The sequence below is a fragment of the Macrotis lagotis genome, chromosome 2 (genome assembly GCF_037893015.1).
Source record: "Macrotis lagotis isolate mMagLag1 chromosome 2, bilby.v1.9.chrom.fasta, whole genome shotgun sequence".
NCBI classification, from domain to species: Eukaryota; Metazoa; Chordata; class Mammalia; order Peramelemorphia; family Peramelidae; genus Macrotis; species Macrotis lagotis.
The window spans coordinates 213,528,755-213,554,835 of record NC_133659.1 but is presented as its reverse complement, the minus strand read 5'-3'; the positions used below and the strand labels follow the sequence as shown (position 1 = coordinate 213,554,835).

Below are 26,081 nucleotides of genomic sequence, written 5' to 3'. Positions count from 1 at the left end.
AGTCAAGAAACTGTAGGACCATGTAACGCTTAGTCAGAAGTAGTCAAAGTTTAATGTAATCACTGATTGAAGACCAGAACTATATTGTACACATTATTTTGCAGGTTTCAAATCATTGCAGAAACAAATCTATAAATTTTTAAACATGCATTATGATGTTTATCCTTTGTTCTTGAAAAAGATCATGACAGCAAGGAGGTGATATCATGACAAGCACATTAATTAGATTTGAGTGAAGGGGGGGCTGTGATAAGTCACCAGTCTCACTTTCTCCTCTGGAGTCATCTGGGTCATATGGCCAGATATGAATAAGAATGATTAGATATGGCTCTGGAATGCAAGGCAATCAGGGTTTAGTGACTTGTTCAAGGTCACAAAGCTAGTTAAGTATCTATTGTCTTAAAGCTGTATTCAAACTCTAAGGTCAATGCTCTATTCACAGCTCACCCTCGTAGAGGAAAATATATTTATGACATAATTAGGAAATTATTTTTGCTAAAGACACCATTAAAGAATTTTAGCACAATCCCTCAAACTTTTCATCTAAATCCTCAAGGGGTTTGCAAACCACTAAATGAAAAACACTACTCTAACTGCTACATTATAAATATGAAGTTATGGGGATTTTAAGTACAACAAATGCAACAAAACAATGATATGAGGGAAAAAGATGTGGGGAACAAGCATTTATTAAGTGCTATTGTGGTTGAAATCAAGGTAAAATGAGGTATAAATATTCAAGCACAATTGATTTAATTGTAAAGTGAGGATTTACCAATAAGATTTTAGCTTCCTCAAAAGGGCTAAGACCACTAGGTGAGGCAAGCTAGTCTTTTTATAGTTTTTCTGGGAAACACAGAACAAAGAACAAGAGTTCATAGGTGAGACTTCATAGACAGAAAAGGATTTATGATTGGTTACAAAATCTAATTAAACAATTTGATTGGTAGCATCATAGATGTGATGTACAATACAATTGGCTGAACATCAGAAAGATGGGGCTGGTAAATTCTCTTTAAGAAATGCTAATTGAACTTAGTGCAGCCGCTGAGGACGTCTCCCCACCGGGGTGACAGGGACGCGGAGGCTGCAGAGCCGACCCTCGTGCGACATACTGTCCCGCCTGGCCCTGCGCCCTGCCGGCGCCGCGGCTCCGGCGCTCAAGAACGAGGCCCCGCTGGGGGTGCTCCAAGCAACCAGAATTTTTCACACAGTTTGGCCCCGTCTGGCTCCTTTGCCTCCTCTTCCTGAGCATGGAGGGAAAGTTCGTCATGGGTTGATTCCTGAGGAATTCTTTGAGTTTATGTATCCTAAAACTGGAGTTACAGGTCCTTATGTATTGGGCACAGGACTTATCCTGTATTTCCTCTCCAAAGAAATCTATGTTATTACTGCTGACACATTTGCTGCCGTGTCAACATTGGGGCTCCTCATTTATATAGTTAAAAAATATGGTCCCTCAGTAGCAGCTTTTGCTGATAAACTCAGAGAGGACCAGTTGGCTAAGGCAGAAGGGCCAAAGCAGAATTCCATGAAAAATATACAAGATGCAATTGACATGGAAAAGCAACACCAAGCCTTGGTTGCCAAACGCCACTACCTTTTTGATGTCCAAAGGAATAACATTGCCATAACACTAGAAGTCTGGACTATCAAATTGCAAAGCAGAACATGATGCGACGCAAGGAACAAGAACATATGATTTCATGGGTGGAGAATCATGTGTTGAAGAGCATTTCTGCTCAGCAGGAAAAGGAAACAATTGCCAAGTGCATCACAGATCTGAAGTTGCTAGCAAAGAAGGCACAAGTCCAATCACAGCCAATTCTGTGAAACTATATATTTCATAATTCATAATTAAGAAGCAAAAAACCCCCCAGTTTTTACTAGCAGTGTAGAAGCTGTATACTTTGTGACCCTCAATAAAAAAAAATCTTTCTCTGGAAAAAAAAAGAAATGCTAATTGGGGGTGGCTAGGTGGCGCAGTGGATAAAGCAATCTGGGCTCAGACACTTAATAATTACCTAGCTGTGTGGCCTTGGGCAAGCCACTTAACCCCATTGCCTTGCAAAAACTAAAAAAAACAAAAAAGAAACAACAAGAACAACAACAAAAAAGGACTCATTTAGCAAGGGTGGCTATCAGGCCATTTCCCTGCAGTCAAGTAAACCAAGAAATGTTCTACCATGAGTCACCTGAAAAAGATAGTTATGTTTTGACTATAATTTATTGAATTTTTTGAAGGTTGGTTACAATTTTATTTTATTTGTTGATAAAACAGTAGGACTTATTGTTCATGGTATAGATAGTAAGGAAATCTAAGACCATGTGATTTTGTAAGGCCATTTGGGTCAAAGAATATATATCAATTTCTAAGGAGTTGATGAATGCGCTTGTGGCTTGAGCTAATTTTTCTATTTCAAGAAAAAGATTCCTAGTTATTTGTTCTAATATAGAGATCCAGACATATTGGGGAGACCATAAAACTTGATTCTATCATTGTTTATTTTTACAGAGTTCTCAGTTGCAACTTTATCCATAGTGGATGATAGTATCTTCTTTTTTTTGGTGTTTGTGCCAAATTTCTCCCAAATTTCTAAAAAGAGTTTTCCTCTGACTGGCTCAACAGGATGGTTAAAGGTTGAGAGGATGAAGGGGACCAATAGGCAATTCCATAGTTACCATACCAATTTGGGGGAAGAGATGAGTAGCCTATCATTGCAAATGAAAAACTGGTCTGGCATCATCAGATCCCATGAGACTTCAGAAGGAGAAACTTTAACTCCACCACTCATTCTAAACCCATCAAGAGCAATTGTACATAAAATTGGTCAAGGAAACAAATTAGGGTTCATTCCTATTAATACTATGAAAGAGATAGGCTTTGGCACAAATAAACTGATCCCCTCTACTATGTTGGGGAGGGGATACTATAAATACTTGTTAGAAGAACAATTCTATTTTTTTTTAGGTTTTTGCAAGGTAATGGGGTTAAATGACTTGCCCAAGGCTACACAGCTAGGTAATTATTAAGTGTCTGAGGCCGGATTTGAACTCAGGTATTCCTGACTCCAGGGCCTGCACTCTATCCACTGCACCACCTAGCCATTCTAGAAGAACAATTCTAGATGACTTGTTCCTAGCTTTGATAGTATCAAGAGACTCATTAAATTTAAAAGTGATTTGGCTATCCAGGAGTCACTGAATATAATAACCTTAGTTTCTGAAAAGTTCGTCACTTAACTATTAGGGGCATTAAGAATGCAAGTGATTAAAGAAAAAGGTTTAAAAGCCCCAGTTAAAATCTATATTCGATAAACTCTGGGTTGTGGGAGAATTTCATTTTTTATAATAGAAAAGATCTCACTTAACCCCATTTGCCTTGCAAAAACCTAAAAAAAAAATATAAAAGATCTCCCATGAATTAGGGTACTTTAGTGGATGTGATGACAACCCAATATCTATGAGGTCCAATTGTTCTGAGGTGGTGCAAAGCTTGACTTACCTCTCCATGGAGGTTACTAATAATCTTTTCCCACTCCTCTTCAGGGGATGGACTGGTAAGGAAAAAGAAACAAGCAGAAGAAAGAAAGTAAATGAAATGGAAACATTATGACAAAATATGGGGGGGGGGGGAGTTGTGAGAGCCGGTTTTATGTGGGAGCCATGTATCCAAAACTATTTTTCCTGGATCTTGAATGTTGTTGGGGAAGTTAGTAAAAACCTGGAAAGTGCTCCCAAGCTTTTTGAGTCTCATTGTGTACTATAACTCCAAACCATGAAATTCCCTTTAATCTGTTTTGTAACTCCTACACATAGGAAGCAACAACAGTATCTCCTTCTAGAAAGGATATGTACACTTGGAAAAAGGTTTTGTTTGGATAGAAGTGTACTTAAAATGCAACAAAAGTGACTGGGGCCCTATTGCCAGGAAAGGCCTCTACTCAGTGGATTATTTGGTCAACAATAATAACAAGGTAGACTTTATAGTAGCCAGTCTTAGGCATAAAGATCAAAATCTATCTGAAAATGTTCAAAAGGTGTTCAACATGGGGGGTAGCATGAAAGACATGCAAGTTATATACCTGGAAAATAAGGGAAAAGGTACATAGGCAGGCAACTATGGAAATGATACTTGAGACAAACCAAATTCTCCTAACTGAATCCACAATTCCTTGAGTGCCAAAGTGATTCCCTCCTTAATAGATACATACCTGGTGATACTCCAGGGGAAAAGTGCTCTCCCCAGTCACCTAGACTCCAGGAACTTGTGTCTTAAACCTAGCTTCTATTTTTCAGTTTTAGAATCATCATAGGAAAGAGAGACTTTAGCATCACAAAAAAAAAGAGAGAAATTAAAAACATGTGCAGGGTCTTCTAGGGACGCAAGTTTGGCAACTGCATTAGCACAGTTGTTCCCTCTTGACACAGAGTCAATTCCACCAGTATGGGCAGGACAATGATGGACAAAGGCCAGGGCAGAGGGATATTACAGAGCAGATAAGAGAACTTTGATGAACTTCTCATTAGCAATGGCCTTGGCAGATGTCAAAAAACCTTTCTGTGACCAGAGCACTCCAATAGCATGGCAGACACCAAAGGCAGTAATATGTAAGTCTATATAGACAGTGATGCTCTTTCCTTTGACTAACTGACATACCAAGGTATCTGACAAGTTTGGCAGTCTGGACCTTGAGATTAGAGGCTAATAAAATCATTCATACCATATTATAGTCAGAAACAATGGTGACACCAGGGTAGTGAGCACCATCCTTCATAAAAGAACACCTATCAGCATACAAAATATAGTCAGGATTTTGCAAAGGGATGACAGAAGATCATCAAGTTTTTTAGTCTCTGGCTTGTGGAAGTCACAGCCCAAAGGCAGGGTGGTTCCCCAGCTGCCATAGATTCAATTTGAGTAGAATAATAAGTTACTGAGCATGGAGCAGGTCCCAAAAGTTTTATAAGTACACCAGAAGCCACCTTATTTTGTTTAATTACAAAAAAAAGGTAGAAAGACTTACCATTGTCTGGAGTCCCAGTGTAGGTTATGATAACAGGGATTTTTTGAGATCTGAGAGTTCTGATTCTGGAACAGAGTTTTAGTGAAGAAGAAAAGGGATTTAGTTATATCAGTGAATAAATGGAACTTGATGCAGTACCACTGTGTACTCTAAGAGGCTCTAAGGATGGCATGCAAATACTACTTGATGTTGGGTACAGTGAGTTGCTGGATGACCTGAATGTGTTTAGAGGACATAGAATGAATCTCAGTAGCCAAAATAAATCTCAGATATTCTACTTGTAGAAGGTACCATTATACTTTCATTTTAGAGTCTTTGTGACCCTTCTGATGAAACATAGCAGGAGATGATTACTATACTATTGACACATTTATTCCTTAGGGGATGCTAGCAGAAAATCACCAAATATTGGATAAGAAAGGAGCCCTTAAAGGTGACAAATTTGTAAAATTTAAGAAAATAAAGTGAGACTTTCCATCTATCCTTGAGGCAGATGAGTTCACCTCCATTGTGTGTTTTTCTAGGTACAGGCAAACCTGGGCATCTGGATAAATGGGAATTGTAAAAATAATGTTGAGCAAAGTTCTATCACCATAAAATAAGTAGCCTAACAAGGAATTGAGGAAATTATAGTAACAGGTTTGGGCATCACTGGTTGCTTAGGGATAACATAAGTATTAATAGTGTGCAAATCTTGCACAACATGATAAACAGGCTTGCCATCTGGACCTGGTTTGGGCTTCTTAACAGGAAGGATTAGTTAACTACAAGGCAATTTGTAAGGCACAATATAATACCTTGATAGAATCAATGATGGGTGAAATGCCCTCAATAGCTTTCCTGGGTAAAGGTTACTGAGAAATAGATGATTGAGGACCTCCCCTAACTTTGATGATAATAGGGATGATAGATTTGAGGAATCCCACATCTGAAGATGAGGAGGACCATAGGAAGTCTGAAATATCAGATGGGTTACTAAATAAATCCCCAACTATCTCTGGGTCATTCTCAATAAAATTGGAGGATAAGTTGGAGCTTTTGGGTATCTGCAAAGACAGAGTTCCACCAGAAGAACAGGTAATAGTGGCACTAAGTTTGTTTTAGAGATCTTGCTCCAATAGATTTACAGGAGATGTAGGCAATAAGGAGTAAAGACAGTTCTACACATGGGGGCTAAAAGATATTTTGTGATGAGCTAATCTAGGAATTTCTGAGATTATCCTGAGACCTCAACATTTAAAAACCCAGTAGAGGTACAGTTAGAACAATGTTTATTCATTAGAATCGAATTAGAGTCTGGTACCTAACAAGCAACTATAGAATGAGTCACCAAATTTTAGGGTGATATAGGGTTTGCCATTTTGGAGAGAGGAATGGACCATGATAACTGGGGGTGGGGTGGGGCAGGACATCAAGTTCAGGAAAAATAAGAGTTGTTTCTGGAATTCAAACTCCCTATCCCATTCGTACACTTTCATGCAACACAGGTACCCTGGAAAACTCTATGGTTATATTTCCTTCTATTTCTGAGGACCTATTGTTTCTTTTTACAGTCTTTGATAATATCATCCTTCTTTCTTCAGTAAAAACACTTACGTGATTTGAGACATTCTGACCAGTCTCTGAAACAACTGGTATAGGAACCTCCAAGTCAACCTATACAAGATCAACAAAAGTTTGTTCCTTTATTTTAGGTTTCTCTTTTTTCCTTATCTTTTTCTTCATAAACATATAAGGAAATACTCTTAAGTCAGCCTAAAGATATTTCATGCCATTCTAGGCATCTTTTATGGAAAGGTTTTCACATTTCTAGTAGTAATTGGTTAACAAAGTATATCCTAATGATGTGTGCATCTTGTGGGTTAAGCATCTAATCCTCATGCCGCTCAGTACTTCTGTAAAATCTTTCATAAAAATGTTTAGGAGTTTCTTTCTCCTCCTGTACTGTTTCTTCTTTGTTATTCATATTTTATTTTTCCAGATATATGTTATGAAAGTTTTTTCAACATTTATCCATATGCATATGCATATTTTTAAGTTACATAATTTCCCTCCATCCTCCTTTCCCAACCCTTCCCCAATCAGGTTAACATTGTACATGTATATTTTTGATAAGCATGTTTATAGATTAGTCGTTTTTGGCATGAGGAATTAGGATTAAGGGAAAGAGATTCATCAGAGATAATTTTTATAAAGTGTTCATCAGATTCTGAAGATATTTTTGTTTTGTTTTGTTTTTCTTCCTCTGGATGGGGATAACATAGCTGGTCTAATATGGTTGTCCTAGTTCTGTGAAATACTGAGAGGAGCTACTTTCATCAAGGCTGATCATCTCACAATATTGTTGTTAACGTGCACATTGATCTCTTGGTTCTGCTCCCTTTGATCAGCATCAGATCATGTAAGTCATTCCATGTTTCTCTAGAGTCTGATTATTTATGGTTTCTTATAGAACAATAATATTCCATAGTATTCATGTACCATAACTTGTTTAGTCATTCCCCAATTGGTGGGCATTGCCTCAATTTCCAATTCTTTGCCACCACAAAAAGAGCTGCAAAGAATATTTTGGAACATGGGGGACTTTCCCCATTTTTTATGATTTCTTCTGGATATAGGCCTAGCATTGGAATTGCTGGGTCAAAAGAATGAACATTTTTATTGCTCTTTGGGCACAGTTCCATATTGCTTTCCAGAAAGTTTGGATCTATTCACAACTCCACCAGCAATACATCAATGTCCCAATTCTCCCACAACCTCTACAACATTGACCATTTTCTCTTTTTCTCATCCTAATCAATCTGATAGGTGTCAGGTGATGCCTCATAGTTGTTTTAATTTGCATTTCTCTAATCAATATTGATTTGGAGCATTTTTCCATATGATTATATATAGCTTTAATTTCTTCATTTGAAAACTGCCTATTCATATCCTTTGACTGTTATCAATTGGGGAGTGATTTGTAACCCTGTAAATCTGATGCAATTCTCTATATCTTTTAGAAATGAGACCTCTATCAGAACTCCTAGCTATGAAGATTGTTTCCCTGTTTTCTGCTTTTCTTCTAATTTTGGCAGCATTGATTTTATTAGTGTAAAAACTTTTAAATTTAGTATATTCAAAATCATTCATTTTGTACTTTATAATGTACTCTAATTCTTGTCTGTTCATAAATTTGTCCCCCTTTCCCCCTTGTCTAATGAGTATTCTTTGATTAATTTATCTATAGAGTCACCCTTTATGTCTAAATCCTGTATCCATTTTGACCTTATTTTGGCATAGGGTGTGAGATGTGGCTCTATGCCTAGTTTTTGCTATATTATTTTCCAGTTTTCCTAACAATTGTTGTGAAATTGTGAGTTCTTATCCCAGAAGCTGATGTCTTTGAGTATGCCAAACATTAGATTGCTATAGTCATTTACTGTGGTTTCTTCTAAACATATCTTAATCCACTAATTCATTATTCTATTTCTTAACCAGTACAGGGCAGTTTTGATGACTGCTGCTTTATATATAGTTTTAGATCGGGTAGGGCTAGTCCTTCTTCCTTTACAATTTTTTTTCATTGATTTCCCCTTGCTATTTTTGATCTTCTGTTGCTCCAGATGAATTTTGTTACTATTTTTTTCTAGCTCAGTATAACTATTTGGTAATTTGATTGGTATGGTATTGAATAAGTAATTTAATTTAGGCAGAATTGTCATTTTCATTATATTTGTTCAACCTAACCATGAGCAATTGACATTTTTCCAGTTATTTAGATCAGACTTCTTTTGGGTGAGAAATGCTTTACAATTGTGTTCACAGAGTTTCTGGGTTTGTCTTGGGAGGTGTAATTCCCAAGTACTTAATGTTGTCTATAGTTACTTTAAATGGAATTTCTCTTTCTATCTCTTGCTCTTTGGCTTTGTTGTTCATAAAAAGAAATGATGATTTATGTGCCACTTTGCTGAATTTGATAATTGTTTCAAGGAGTATTTTAGATAATTTTCTCAGGTTCTCTAAATATACCATCTTATAATCTGCAAAGAGTGAAAGCTTTGCTTCCTCATTGCCAATTCTGGATCCCTTCAATTTCCTTTTCCTCTCTTATTGCTAAAGTTAGCATTTCTAATACAAAATTGAAGAGTAATGGTGATAATAGGCATACTTTTTTCACCTCAATTTTATTGGAAATGCTCTGTTTATTCCCACTACATATAATATTTGTTGATGGTTTTAGATAGATAATATTTATTATTGTAAGGAAAACTCCATTTATTCCTAAACTTTCTAGTGTTTCTAATAGGATGTTATATTTTATCAAAGGCTTTTTCAACACCTATTGAGATAATCAAATGATTTTCATTAGTTTTGCTATTGATATGTTCAATTATGTTGAATGTTTTTCTAATATTGAACCATCCCTGCCTACCTGGTATAAATCCTACCTGACCAAGGTCAGGTAGTCAGACCATGCTGTAGTCTCATTGCTAAAATTTTATTTAAGATTTTTGCATCAATTATTCATTAGAAATATTGGTCTATAATTTTCTTTGTCTGTTTTGGTTCTTCCTGGTTTAGGTATCAGTACCATGTTGGTGTCATAAAAGGAATTTGGCCAAACTCCTTCTTCTCCTATTTTTTTTTTTAGATTTTTCAAGTCAGTGGGGTTAAGTGGCTTGCCCAAGGCCACACAGCTAGGTAATTATTAAGTGTCTGAGGTCAGATTTGAATTCAGGTACTCCTGACTCCAAGGCTGGTGCTCTATCCACTGTGTCACCTAGCCACCCCTCTTCTCCTATTTTTAAAAACAGTTTATGCAAAATAGGAATTATTGTTCTTTAAATGTTTGTTAGAATTCAATTGTAAATCCATCTGGATCTGGAGACATTTTCCTAGGGAGTTTATTGATGGTTTCTTTAATTTCTTTTTCTGAAATGGGTTTATTCAAGCATTTTATTTCCTCTTCTGTTAATCTGAGTAGTTTGTATTTTTGTAAATATTTATTCATTTCATTCATCCATTTTGTCAATAGTCATCTATTTCATCAAATTTATTAGCATACACTTCAGAAATGTAGCTCTGAATTATCTTTTTAATTTCCTCCTCATTGGTTGTTAGTTCTTGGTATTGGTTTTTGATATTGATAATTTAGATATCTTCTTTCTTTTTTTTTAATCAGATTAATCAAAGGTTTGTCTATTTTATTAACCAACTCAGTTTTATTTATGAGATCAATGATTTTCTCGCTTTCAATTTTATTAATCTCTCCTTTGATTTTCAGAATTTCTAATTTGGCATTTCATTGGGGAAATTTATTCTTTTTTAATTTTTTTTTTAATTGCATACCCAATTCATTGATCTCCTCTTTCTCTATTTTATTTAAATAGGCATTTCAAGATATAGAGTTTCCCCTCAAAACTGCCTTGGCTGCATCCCATAAATTTTGGTATGTCTCATTAGTATCTTTTTCCTTGGATGTAATTATTGATTAATTCTATTATTTGCTTTTTGATCCACCCATTATTTAAGATTAAGTTATTTAGTTTCCAATTAATTAGCTTTTTGTCCCTTTGTTACATGTAATTTTTATTGCATCATGGTCTGAGAAGTGTGCATTTATTATTTCTACCATTCTGCATTTGACTATAAGGTTTTTGTGCCCTAGTACATGGTCAATTTTGGTATAAGTGTCATGTACTGCTGAGAAAAAGTGATATTCTTTTCTATGTCCATTAAATTTTCTCCAGAGGTCTGTCATATCTAAGTTTTCTGAGATTTCATTCACCTTATTAACTTCCTTCTTCTTTATTTTGTGGTTAGATTTATCTAGTTCTGAGAGAGGGAGGTTGAGGTCCCCCCATTATTAAAGTTTTGCTGTCTATGTCTCCTTGTAATTCACTCAACCTTTCCTCTAGGAATTTGGATGCTATTCCATTAGGTGCAAAGATGTTTAGTAATGATATAGCTTCATTGCCAATGGTGCCTTTTCAGAAAATGGCGTTTCCTTATCCCTTTTAATGAGATTGATTTTTGCTTTTACTTTATCTGAGATCAGGATCACTACCCCTCATTATTTTTACTTTAGCTGAGACATAATATATTTTACTCCATCCTTTTACCTTTACCTTGTGTGTAGATCTCTTTGCATCAAATGTGTTTCTTGTAAACAATATTTTGTCAGAGTCTGGTTTTTAATCTATTCTGCTATCTGCTTCTTTTTTATGGGACAGTTCATCCTATTCACATTTATAGTTAAGATTACTAATTCTGTATTTCCCCCTGTGCTTTCTCTATTTATATTTTTTACTTTCCTCTTATTCCTCTTCACCAAAATTTACTCCCTTTCTTTTAAAATTTAACTTTGAATTTATTTTCACTTATACCTTTGCCTTCCTTTCTATTAGTCCCTTCTTCCCTTCCCTTTCCCTTTCCCTGTCCCCTCCCCCCCTTCCCTGAAGAATAGGATAGACTTTTAAACCCAAGTGGGAATGTATCTTCTTTCCTCTCTTGGCCAAATCTATTGAATATAATTTACTCAGTGTTCATACTCTCCCTCCTTTCCCTCTGTAATTATAAATCTTTGTGCCTCTTTACCTGGTGTTATTTGTAGCTCAAGTATTATTAATAAGATATCATCAATCACAGTTTCAATATTTGATTGCTTGATAAGCTCATATTGTTATCAAAGTATCATCACAGGTTGATTGGTTGATTGCTTGATAATCAGCATTGTATCAAATTACATCAAATTATAATTATTATCATTTTTTACCTTTTCCCCCTTTTCAAGTACCCTCCAAGGACACACACTCTTCCTCATGAGTCAAAATGTCATCAAAGCCAAATCATTTCTTGAACCATTTGTAGCCCTCCCCCAGGCCTATTTTCACTCATAATTTATACCCTCCCCTCCCCACCCTTGTTAAATGATCCAAAGATTAAATCAAACCCTGATTTAATTAACTACAAAAATCTTAAAGGGCTCTTCATGCAGGGAGGCTCTGAAGATCTCACTTGAGAACTTTACAAATGATTGAAAGTTATGGGAGACACTGACTCAGGACTACCCAGTTTATGATGCTCTCATTGGACACAGTACTAAGTTTTGTCAGCTCAGCAGAATTAAAGTGGGTCAAGGAATAATGAAACATTCAAGTTTAGAATTAACACCCCTGCTTTTCATCAGGGTTTTTTGTCTTAAACATAGTGATGTCATCTTGGACCTCTTCAATGGGGAGTTGAGACCCAATTATATTCATATCCTTTAAGTCTAATCTCTTCAATTATATTGGACCCTTTAATTATCCTAAGGGAAGTAAAGTTCTCAAGAATTAGAAGTCTTATATCTTCCCTCTTAGGTTGTATACATTTTGAAGTATACAAAACATTTGTTTTGTTTTATTTTTCCTTACCCTTTTCATTTACCTTTTTATGCAACTCTTGAGTTGTGTATTTGGCAATTGAATTCACTGTTCAGATTTGGTCTTTGTGGCAGGAAATTCTGGAAGTCCTCTATTTCATTGAATATCCACTTTTTTACTTGACAGTATATGCTGAACTTTGCCCACCAATATATAATATTCTAGGTCTTCTGGTCCTTCAGTGTTGAGGTTGATAGGTTCTATGTGAGTCTGATTGTGTTTCCTTTGTATTTGAATTGTTTTCTTTTTTGCTGCTTGCAGTATTCTCTCCTTTATTTGAGAGTTCTGGAATTTTACTATAATAGCCCCTGGAGTTTTTATCCTGTTGTCTCTTTCAGGAGGGGTTCTGTGTATTCTTTTAATGGTTATATTGTTTTCTTTTTCCAGGAGATTTGGACAGTTTCCCCTAACAATTTTTCTGCATGATGTTTTCCAGGTTCTTTTTTTGATCAAGGCCTTCAGGTAGTCTGATGATTTGTAGATTTGGGTCTCTATTTTTCAGGTCATTTATTTTCCCTAAAATGTATTTTGTTTTCTTCAATTTTTCAGCCTTTTTATTTTGTGTGATGGAATCTTGTAGTCTCATAAATTCATTGGTTTCTATTTATTTAATTCTAATTTTTAGGGTTTTATTTTTTGTGTCTTTTGTGTCTCCTTTTTAAAGGTGAAGAATATTCTTGTCAATTTTTCATCATTTTCCCGCATGACTCTCATTTCTTTTTTTCTATTTTTCTTCTTCCTCTCTTCTTTGGTTTTTAAATTCTTTTTTAAACTTTTCAATGAGTTTTTGTATTTGACTCTGATTCATAGACTGCTTTGAGACTTCCCCTGTGAGTGATTTTTTCACTGATTTCTTCTTCAGACATGGCATTGTTATCATCTTTGTCTGTAAAGTAGTTTTCTATAGTGAGCAATCTTTTAGCTTTTTTGCTCATCTTTGTTGTTTTAGCTCTGTTCATGAGGTATAGGGAGAATAGACCAAAGCTTTTTTTTTTTTTCTGGGGCTGGGGTGTGATACCTGGCTTGATGATGGCCAGATGTTACCTATGCAGTCCAGGCCTTGCCTTTGCAGAGGTTTGTTTTCTCCTTTATGTCCAGATTCAGACTTAGCAGTGGTTTGTTCCCAACCTAGTCTTGTCTTTTGCCCCTGTGTTTCCAGGGTTCAGACTTTGTTTGAGATTGGGGCTCTCCCTGCTGGCTTGCTATCTAGGTGCCAGGACCTCTGCTGCTGTGAAGCTGTTGAGATCTGGATTGCATTGTCGCTAAAAGCTTCCCACTAGCTTTCCCACTCTCCCACCTTTTGGGCTTTACTTTCCCTTTTCCCCCAAAGAGACAGACCTTCACTGAAGATCCTTCATGATGTCCACTGTTGAAAACTTCCTTGAATCTTCTCTTTTTTCTTGGTGGGATCTGTAGTTTGAGTGTCAGAGTAGAGGCTTCATTTGTGCTTGATAGGGAAAAGTTCCTGGAGCATGTTAGCTTCACAAGCCATCTTGGCTCCTCCCCAGAAGTCTCCTGTATTCTTTCTTGAAATTTACTCCATTAAGATCCAATGGTGCAAGGTTCCACAACTGAATTATTCCTAGCTTTTGAGAATCCCTTTTGAAAGAAAGAAAAAATCTCTAAAGGTTTAAGCCCCTTAAGGAATTTTCTGGGTTTCTTGCCTAATTATTTCCACATAAAAACACTAAACACTTACATATCAAGACAAATAAACAAAGTTGAAACTCTTCCCTGACAGGGTTCCTTATTTTGTTCAGAAAAATTGAGATCAAATGGAAAGTTGAGTCTCCACCACAATCCTTTGTGAAGAAGTCCCCCAGTAAGAAATTTACCAACTGTTTGGGAGGTGAGAGTTGCCCTAAAAGATTACCTTGGGACCAGGCTGCCTCCCTCAAGTCCTGACTGGCTTGCCAACTTTTGTGATCAAAATTAAGGTATAATGAGGCACAAATCTCCAAGCACAATCAATTTATTAGCAAATTGAGAATTAATAATAATTAAGCTCTTAGCTTCTTCAGAAAAGATAAGACCATTAGTTGAGATGAGCTAGCCTTTTTATATATTTTTCTGGGAAATACACAACAAAGGACAAGACTTCATAGGTAGAATTTTGTAGATAGAAGAGGATTTATGATTGGTTACAAAGCCTAAAGAAAATAATATGATTGGTAACATCATAAATGTGGAGGTCAACCTGATTTGCTGGAAACTGGGAATATGAAACTGGCAACAAACCCTCCTTGATGTTAAGGAATTGATTTATAGAGTCCCTTTGTATCCTCTATGGCTTGTTAATGAAACAGAGATAATAAACTTCCTGGCACCCAACTGGATCTTTCAAGTCTTGTTAAGGAGATAGCAGATCTCCCTTAATTGTACATGAGTATGCAAGTCTTGTTAGTCAGAATTCTTTTCAGAATTCCCTTAATTGTGCATGGGCTAAGATCTATAGAAGTAATATATTTCTTTTAATTAAGGTGATTTATGACACAGCTTGGCTTAGAGAGGAAGGCTAAACTTCTGAAGTCAGCAAAAGAAAGAGATTTACGCAGTTAATCAAAGTCCAGAATAAAATCAACTACAAATTGAAATGGAATCAATGTGATTTTCTTAGCCCAAATGCCAAGTAACATAAAAGGGTTCAACCCTTTTTTCAAGGCATTGCCTTGAAAATATGGCAGGTTATATTAGGTAGAGTACAGAAAATCCAGTATTCAAATATAAATCACTGTAGTACAATGCCAGAAAACTGAAAATAAATGAAGTTGTCATAAACTTAGCATCAAAGTGGTCTAATGTACAGGTAAATGGAAGGTAGTATTTTTTTTTTGCAGTCAGTTGGACAGTAGATAGTCTTATTCCTATAGTTTATTTTGAATCTAATATAGTTGTAACACATTTGGACAGTGTACTTCCTATTTTATTCAACCCAACAAATCTTATCATATATCACAATTGTATTCTCATCTCTAATTATGTGCTTACTGCAACTGGATGATTTCAAAGGCCAAAAAGCCACAAATTTCCTATTCTATACCTGTTACATTCTAGGAATACATATAATAGATTAACCTCTCTCTCTCTCTCTCTCTGGGACTTGATCTCCCACTCAATAGGATGTAATGATTTACTATTATATGAATTCTTCCTAGGACCCCTTATCAGAACTTGGATTCCCTTAACAGAGCTATAGACCTGGAAGATGCATTGGGAGTTCCTTATTTCCAACCAGAGAACCTAAAGGAATAATTCCATAATCAGATGTCAGAAGATATTCCCAGCTTGTTTAAACTATCAGGTTTAAGAGCAAATGTCAGGGGCTAGTCCAAGACCTATTATAAGATATCAATTGATAAAAGTTAACAATCTTAGAGATAAAAGTAACTTAAATATAGAAATTAGGTAACAGCAATTTCTTTAAGATTTTTAGGCAAAAATCATCAAATACATCATTTTAAAATGGTACAGATGACTTATTTCATATTTTGATTTTTTGTCAACTATTTCTAACTCTTTTTAGCTTTTGTTGTGTTCAATCTATGATCTTTAATAGGATTTATAACTTTTCAATATTGTATTTTTTATTTTTTAAAGTTTTAATGGTATACCTTTTTTACCTTGCAATTACAGATAAAGTTTCCCTCCCACATGAGAGGTTCTAATTCTAATTCTAATAAAGAAAAATAATTAAACAATTATTTTATATATAGTGATCTCATCTAAAAGTATATGCAATATTCTACATCTTTAGCCCCTCCCTCCTTTGTTAAATTTTATTTTATATAAATCTATTTTCTTTTCATCCTATCCTCTATCCTATGAGAGGAAAAAAAATTTTCTTTTTTTTTTGGCAAGGCAATGGGGTTAAGTGACTCACCCAAGGTCACACAGCTAAGTAAATATTAAGTCTGAGTCTAGATTTGAACTCAGGTCCTCCTGACTCCAGGACCATGCCCTACCACTGTGCTACCTAATTGCCTGAAAAAAAAGAAAAAAATATTCTTGTAACAAATATCCATAATCAATCAAAATATCCTCATTAGAAAAATTATATATGTATCTATATACATATTTACATATATCTTATTCTATACCATAAATCTATTACCTCTTTGTGAGGAGATAGTTAATATATTTCATCATTGGTTCTCTGGAATCATGAATGGTAATTATAGCAATCATGATTCATATAGCATTCAGAATTCTTGTCTTTAAAGTATTATTATTAAATAATTATTTCTCCTGTTTCTAATAATTTCTCCTGATCAAGTTTCCCAGCAGTTTTTGTCAAATAGTGAGTCTTTATCCTAATAATTAGGATGCTTTTATTTATTAAATCCTAGGATCTTAGTTACATAGGTTTCTATTTATGTTGTACCTAATCTGATCCACTGGTAAATCTCCTTAATTTTTTTAAGAAGTAACAAATTGTTTTGAGAATTACTATTTAGTAATACAGCTTTGTACTACTAAATGCCCTTTATTCCCACTTCTTTTCATTATTTCCCTTGAGAACTCTGATATTTTTTGCCTCCATATTTCTTCTTAGTTTTTAGTTTTGTAAATTAATCCTTGGTAGTTTAGTTGGAAAAGCATTGAATAAGTAAATTAATTTAGGTAATATTATCATTTTTGTTTTATAGAATCTTTCTACCCATGAGCAATTAATATTTTTCTAATTTTTTAATTCTATCTTTATTTCTTTAAACACGGGTTTTATAGTTGTATTCTTCATTCTTATTCATAACCTGTTAAGTAGAGTCCCAACTATTTATATATTCTATAGGTATTTTCAATGGAATTTCACTTTCTGACTTTTCCTATTAGGTTTTTTTGGTATGACATAAAAATGCAAATGATTTGCTCAAGCAAATTGTTTGAAATAATTTTTAATTAATATTCTGTTGTGTTAGTCCTTAGTTCTGGAAGAGGACCATGACATAAAGGAGGAGATGCCATCACATGTAAGTGAATTGGATTTAAGTGAGGGAAGACTGTGCAAAGTCACCAGGCTCACTTTCTCCTCTGGAGCCATCTAGCTTCAGTGACCAGATATACATCAGGACAACTAGACATGGTCCTGGATGCAGTGGGAGACCTTGTTTTTTTTAAGCTAAAGTTTTTAACAAAGACTCAGTTTGATTGAAACAGCACCCATTCAGAGCAGGTACAAAATGAGGGAAAGAATGACTTCTTTTACGTAGTCAAAAAAAAAATCAGTTTGGTATGGAAAGAACCTCAGGGTTTCTAAGTAAAAACAGAAGCAATTGCTATTTACAATCATTCTGAACAATCCAGGCCCAAACAATGACCAAGTGGGACTTGGACTGGGGTTCTATGTTGGGCCATGAGAGCCAGAGAGATTCTTTCTTAAGGACCAAAAGAGTACCTGGCTGATAAAAAGTCACTTAATAGTTCAGGAGGCCATTCTTCTTTTCCCTAGATTTATTGTTCTTAGAGGAGATTCCTCAAAAAATAGGGTAGATCTCTCAACTTGAACCTAAAGCCAATAAGGAGGTAACTGAAAATGAGATTCAAAATCAAATTTGACAATCAGTTTTTTTGGCAAGGCAATGGGGTTAAGTGACTTGCCCAAGGTCACACAGTTAAGTAATTATTAATGGTCTGAGGTCAAATTTGAACTCAGATCCTCCTGACTACAAGGCAACATGGTACTCTATCCACTGCACCACCTAGCTGCCCCAACAGTCAATTTCTTAAAATTAAAGCAAAATATTACTCCTTTATCCCAATGTCACAGAGCTACTGATTTACTAAGAGGACAGAACTAATGGAAGGAAGACTGTAAAATTTATGGGAGACTCTATAATTAAGGTTGAGGGTTCAAAGTAGTTGATACCTATATGATAACCCAGTGACCATACTTGGCTACTAGATCCAATGCAGCTTCTGTCAATATGTCTTATCCTTGATCTTAGGGCCCAATGTGGAATTTTGATGGTTGGGGTTCTTTAAATACACATTTTTTAAAGTACAACTTAAAAACATAATTTTGCTTATTCTTTACCTAGTGGTAAATTCTCAATTTATCTTTCTTGTATTATTATTATTATTACTATTATTGCCAGTATTTGTAGTAGAATGTTAAATGGAAGAGGTGATAATAGATATTTATGCTTTATTCTAGTTTATTGGAAAGAATTTTATTTTATCTCATATATATAGTAAAGCCCTTTTTTTAAATATTAAAGAAATGACATTCATTTGTACATTTTCCTAGAATTTTTTTTTTACTGAAATGGATTTTTTTTAACAAAAAGTCTTTTCTGCATTTGTTGACATAATTACATGATTTTTTGATAATTTTATTATTAATGGCTAATTATAACTTAATATGGTAAGCCAATTCTGTACTTCTGGAATAAATCCAGCATAATTTTTGTGTTTTTTTTACCCTCTTAGCAGAAATTTTAATTAAAATTTTTCAGATCAGTGTTCAATAGAGATTAAGTCTATTGTTTTCCTGTTTTGTTTTAACACATCAAGATTTAAATACCAAAACCATATATCTGTGTCATAGAGGGAATTTGGTAGAATCCTTTTTTTTTATTTCTGCAGTTTGTTCCAAAAACTCTCATATAAAATAAATAAATTTAAATATTTAAGACAATTATTAACTCGAGGAAGAACACTGACTCCCAAAAAAAGTCTTTGTGGTGACTCTATTCTGAAATTAATCTTAGCCTTCAACTCAAAGAAGCTCCCAACTTTCTAATGTATCATATAAATCACCTTCTAAGCTTAATTCCAGGAGGCAGCTAGGTGGTGCAGTGGACAGAGCACTGGCCTTGGAGTCAGGAGGAGCTAAGTTCAAATCCGGCCTCAAACACTTAATAATTACCTAGCTGTGTGACCTTGGGCAAATCACTTAACCCCATTGCCTTGCAAAAAAACAAAAATGGAAAACAATCAACCTAAGTTTAATTCCAAAATATTAACAGGACATCCAAAATTAAAAGAATCTTATAAGCATGGTACTAATATAAAACAATTTTATGAACTAACACATAAGAGTATTGTAATCAATCTAATGATATTAATACAATAGATAGATAGATAGGTAGATAGATAGATAGATAGATAGATAGATAGATAGATAGATAGATGAAAGACAGACAAAGCATTTGTTATTTGCTTAGTCTGTACCAGAAACTGTATTAAGGATTGTAGTTAAAAATACAAACTAAAAGAGAGTCTCAGTTCTCAAAGAACTTACATTCTAATGAGGAATGGCAACACATAGAATGATGCTGGTAACTTAAGGGGAGGCTGGCATATGACAGAAGGTGAAGAGATATTATGGAAGTGGCATGGAGGACTGATCTCTGGCAAGATAATTTAAAAGTTCTTCTATCAGAGATAGAAGACTCAGTAATCTTCTCAGTAGATTCCAAGGTCCTGGTAGGAGGATTTTAAAGATGATCAGTGCAGAAATAATCAAGAAACATCTTTCAATTGTCTTCTATCATTTATTCCTTAATTTTGACATCCTATCCTGGTTGCACTCAATAAATACTATCTATAACACAGATCAACAATGACATGAATAATTATTGAGCACAATTATCAAAGCATAATTTAAATCTGTTTTAAACTGTTCAATTTTAAGGTTGAATTGTGGTTCCAATTATGTTTCTAATTCTACAATTATTCTATTAACTTGGAAATTAAGCTTAAAATCATTAGACATTTCAAACTCTACTCCAATTCCTAAGGAGGAAGTTTATCTTTAGAGATAATTTTCTGTACCAGACAGTTTCCAAAAAATGACCTTTTATGAGGTGACAAACTATCTTTTAATTGATTAAAGCATTTTTCACTTATTTATAATACATTTTTCTAAATGGAGTTCTTAGTTTTATAGGTATGGCATTCTTAAAACTTCTTTAAACTAGTCTGATAATGCTGAAATTCTCAGGTCTTTTTTTTATTATCTTTTCCGTCATTCTTTTTTTAAACATACGCCCACATTAATCATGTTTGTTCAGTGATTCTCTTACTAGAGAATTGTTTAATCATTATAAAAATGAGGACTTTGTATTGATTCCTGGTTACGTGAAGACTTCCTTGTTCTATTTTCCTGTTATTGGAGAAAAAAAAATTGGAACCACTGATTTGGGCTGCAAATAAGTTATTGGTATTCTTATCCCCAGTTTTCAAACTTTTTTTCTCCAACATTGGCCAGGAATCTGTCATGCCTATATTTTAATCACAGTTCAGAACTCTAAATCCTATTCTCAAACACCACCTTCTTAGTCAGTTCATCACTTCTCAAACTAGCTTTTCTATTCTGTAACCCTTGCTTTCAAAGGGCAACTGAGAACTTGTGCCCCTATGGTCTTCAGTTTTTTCCACAAGATCACTTTTTTAGGTTCCTTCTGAGAGTGCCTCTATGCCTCACGTAAACCATTATAAGTGGGTAGTTAGCATCTATTTTGATAAACATTGGGAGTTTCACTTCTATTCCCTAGATATATGTTTCAAAAAGACATTATGCCTCTATGACTCTTAGGTGGCATGGATAGACTCCTGGATTTAGAGGCAGAAAAATGAGTTTGAATGAGTTAGAAATTTATTAGCTGTGTGACTGTTCAAGTCGCTTAACCAGAGGTTTCAACACATGGAACCTCATTCTTATTATACTTTATTACAGCTAATATTGTTTAATCTACCCTGAAAGGAACCCTCACTTAATAAAAAATGGCAATAATAACTGACATTTGTATGACACTTTATAGTTCACAAAGCAGCTTACATGTAGAATCACAGTTGGTTCCCATGACAATCTTGTGAAATTAATACTATAGGTATCATCACACTCATTGTATGGGTGAGAAAACTGAGGATTAGAAAGGTTTAGCAGCTTGCTTATCATTAGAGAGCTGGAGGGTGTTAGAGGTAGAAGTGATATTTAGCTTTTCCTGGTTCATAGACAATCATTTTAGTCATCATGCCACATCACCTCTAGAGGTAGTATAGTAATAAATACTCAAATAAATTAGTGTGCTAGGATCCATTTGAGCCAGAAGATTTTATGATTACAAAGACATGAAGGCAAAAGAGTGGGAATTAGATACCATTGAATAAAAGTGAAGTTACATTGTTATAGAAAGGAAAAAATGATAGCTTTGAGAGCATGTCATAGTCTGTTCTTTAAAAGAAATTATTGTGGTCTTGTAGTACTTAGAGATTACTTTGTCTCTATCGCATAGCATTCAAGTATTTAAATTTTATAAGCTAGAAATTTAGAGAGAATTGTATTTTGAGGAAAATTGTAGTTATATGAATATAATTTAGAATAGAAAAAATAAGAATGTATCTAGAATGACACTTTCACTTAGAGATGAGAAAATGGAATTTTTGTTCTTTGTAAATTTGTTTTGTATTAGTGTTATATGTATAGTTTTTAAACTGTGCTTAATTTGTTAACAACTTAATCTGACTACTTCGCATAGTTTACTAAATTATTATCATGTGAATGTAATTGTCCGTGGCAAAATTTGAACTGGCTACCTTGAAAAGGAGGTTATCTCTTAAGACTTTAGCTGATTCCATGTTATAAAGAGAGAATGCAGAGAAAGTTATCTCTAATTTGAAGTTAGCATGGGGACAGAAATTTTATTTTTAAGCAAAAGGAGTTTATATCTTAGAATGGAAGATTATTAATTATTCAATTAGATTATGACATCTTTTCTTCAAATCAGGTAATATAAAACTTCATTAAGTCCCTATGTAGACCTATCTAAGATTTGATCTTTGCCAACAAACTGCAGTAGATTTCAGCAAATATTAAAGTTGGAGGTTGGGGCAGGAGCAGGAAGAGTTTAAGAATGTGGAAGGATGGGAATGAAGTCTCCCTATTTGGCTCTGGTACTTTGACTAGATAGTAACACTTTTTAATTGAAACAAAGAATCAGAATTGAGTATGAACAATTCCTTGAATGAAGTAAGATTATTGTGTGAGAGGAGGGGTCAGACTCAAAATGTAGCATGATTTGACTCTGGCCTTCCTTCTCAGGGTCAGGATTGTTATATTTTACACTGTTCCTCCCTTTCCTCACATGCAAGGTTCTTTAGGATCTCAAGAGGATTGGGCAGTATTTCTTTTCTGTCATCAGTTTAAATCCTCATTGATTGGCCACTCTCCCTCAAATCAACAACCTCTCCCATTTTTGAAATTTCTATAATTATAGTGGGCATGTTATTATCAGATGGTTTTTGCAAAGTAATATTCATTTCACTGATTTAGCAAGAAGAAATACACAAATATTTCCTTTCTTATTTCAGTGCTATAATTTGTTCTATACTTCCCTGGTTGGGGGGGGGTGGTTAAGCTCACAGTTCTGTTAAATTCCTACATGCCCTCAGTTACCACAAGTTCAAATCCAAAACTAGCAGTGTAGATTATAGTGGCCTGGAGTTCTCGCATGGCTAGGTTGGTTATAATATCTAGCCCGGATTCAGACTCCTAGATCCTTAAGGCTAGTGTTATCAGGCCAGATTTGAGAATTCCCTGCATGTAGATCAATAAAGAACAAACAGGCTGTAGATCCAGGCCCATTTTTGGGGGGAGGGGGTCATATCAGCTAGCATAATGGAGAGAGAGAGAAGGCAGCCTTCAGTCCTTCCCAGTGAAAAAAGGTTGCTCACAAGAATGAGGCAAATCAATGAAGAATGTTCACAGATTCTCTAATCTTCTAGTCTTCTAGAAACAGGTCCATAGCATCTTCCATATGGATGATAACATTCTAACAGAAGCAATAGTGTTTACTATTGCACCTGACCCCTATTAAAAGGGAAAACCTATTTCAGAATAGAAAGGAAAAGTGATTCTTAATATTTTGATGCAGGAGATTACAGTAAAAATGGAGCAAAGGGAGAACTAAATTATATCAGAGAATGGAGACACTAATTAGGGTCATTAACTCTAAGGTCATTAACTCAAAAAGATTCAAACTCAAGAAAGTCCCAAAGAAATGGTCAACTCTTTCCCTAGTTTTTCCTCCTAATAATTTGTGTCTCTCTACAAACATGATATTATAGTCTTATGTTTCATTACTGTGACATTTAGAAAGTTTGAGAGAAATAAGCTGTTATTAATCATTTTATCAATGCCAGCAATAATTACTAAAATGGGTAATTGATATACCCAAAGGCAAAAGATCCCTGCTGGAACCCACTCAAAAACATTGGGCCTTGGAAAAATGGGTGTTATAGACAGTGACAATGGACTCTGATTAACAACAAGTAGAGAGAGAATAAGTATTATAATGAGGGGGGTGGGACTATTTTAATGAGAGCTGGTTTGACTTTGTTCAGGACATTTACTTCCAACCACCTCAGCCTAGGGCAGTTCTAATCAAAGAATCAAACAACACAATGGACTATACCACTTGGGTGGGGTCTGAACCAGAGTGAAGAGAAAGTTAATTCAATCTCATTATCAGCAATGTCCTTCAGATGCAGATTTGGCCTAATGAAGTTTCAGAAAGGAAAAAAAATTCCAAGTCTTCCCAGCATTGACAATTAGCTATTTAATAATAATTTTTCTCATTATCCAAGGTTTTTGGTAAACTCTATTTTGCCTCAACCATAAAGAAGTCAAGATACTAGAGATAGATATAAATGAAAGGTGAAACAAAGAGCCCAACTCCTCCTTAGGTGTTAGGAATTTTTCCTAAATGAGGAATTGAAGTGATTGTTACTGAACTCATAACTTTTCATCTAAAACAAATGCCCTAAAGCTGAAGAGAAGGGAGCTAAATGGATTTTAGGGACCATTCTGTTGCTACCAAAGCTTAAAATTAAAAAGGATGTAACATACATAAGGAAACTGAGACCCAGGGAGTTTAAATGACTAGCCTAAAGATTCCTTTGACTCCCCATTTAGCACTTTTTCCTCTACATCACAGCTGCCATGACTAAATACTGTAGCTGCTGGTTACTTGAGTTTGGTTCTGCCTATGAAGAATCATTATTCAGACTCAGGAAAGCAAGGGTAGATATAAAACAAAAATTTATTTTAAAAGGTTACAAGACATAGGAAGGGATAGGGAAAGAGAGATGAGAGAGAACAGTCAAGCAGTGCTGGCTGGGCCATGGTCAGAATACTGAGGTTTTTGTCTTGCCTCTCATCCAGAGGGCAAAAGGTAAACTCCCTTTCTTTTACTGGGCCAGGAATTAGGTAGAGGGTAAAGCCTAAAGATATCAGGATATAAATTATATAAATAAAGGATGAATCCACCCAATTTGAGCAGATTAAAAATTGTTTCTGTTACAATCATAATTCTCTACTTCTAGTTAATTTACATCTCAAGAGTAGGTGGTAGTCAATTTACATCTCCATCCAATTTCTACATTCACAATTCTCTTCATCTTTCCCCTGCATCAAATACTGTCTCAAAATAATTTTAGAAGCAAAGTCCTTCCTGTTCACAGCAGAAGTAGACCTCAGGAAGAAAGAGATTAATAGTTGAGTCCTCCAAAGCCCTGTCTATACCTATTTTCCAAGGAGAAGTCGGGGGAACCCAAAATAAAAATGAGTGGAAAAACTAAAGGGATTTTCTGCCAGTTCTCTATTATATTCATTTTATCTCTCTACATCTGTGAGGTAATGAATGAAGTCCCATAATACCTGATCTGAAAGTATCTTTCTCTTACAACCTTTCTGTTTTAGTTCCCATTTCTTATTCTCACTTTTTAATTCTCATATTTTTCCTATATAACAACTATTGAATCTTTATTAAAGATAGTATATGAGTTGAATATATTCTAATCACTAGCTAATAAAGCAATGTAAAATAACAATAAAATTCATATTTTTAAAATGTCTTTGACAGGCAACATCACTAAGTAATTAGATTTGAGGAATAGGCGGTTAGAAAGACCTGGGTTCAATTTTTGCCTCTGACATATACTAGTTCTGGGACTTTATATAAATCACTCACCTGTCCATGTCTTAGGCAAATCTCTAAAACTTTCAGAAAAAATGCTGAGCTGCTTTGTTGGAGGAAGTTTCCAGAACAGGCATTCCTTTTTTACCATTCTTTTACTATTCAGGTATAGATCAGCCATACTATCTGCATTTCTCTTCTGGCTTCATTCCTGATTCCGTACTTCTCCACAGGGGGCTATCTTCATTAGTAGTAATCCAGATCTGGAGACTGGATTCCAGAGGAGAAGGTGAGGCTGATGACTTTGCACAGCCCTCCCTCACTTCAATCTAATTAATTTGCAAATTATAGCATCACTTCCTAATGCCATGGTCCTCTTTAGAATGAAGAACAAACAACAACTTTGTTGCCATGTCCCATTAAACTTTTCACCTTGGAAGATCCCTCAGCCAAAGCATCCATCTCCTTATTTTTAAATTCCTCCCAGAATTTCCATTTTGATAAAATGCATAGGATAGTCATGCTCAATCAGTTCTTCCTCTCCAGAATCCATTCCTGACTCTCTATATATTAATGGTTAATAAATACCTATTGACTTGTTGACAATGAAGTCACAGGTCTAGACAAAAAATAAATAATAATTTACCTAAGGCATTTAGTACATTCTAGCTAAATCTTTTGGCATTTCTAATTACTTCGGGAACCTAAAGATGAATGAAATTCATGGCTCA

General features: G+C 34.8%; 2 pseudogenes; both read left to right on the top strand.

Annotated features, from left to right (window-relative positions):
• The window catches only part of LOC141512088 (ATP synthase peripheral stalk subunit b, mitochondrial pseudogene), a 51,052-nt pseudogene extending 49,168 nt beyond the window's left edge, over positions 1-1,884 (top strand).
• Positions 1,885-5,930: 4,046 nt separating this feature from the next.
• LOC141512087 (katanin p60 ATPase-containing subunit A1-like) overlaps positions 5,931-26,081 on the top strand; it is a 50,682-nt pseudogene continuing 30,531 nt past the window's right edge.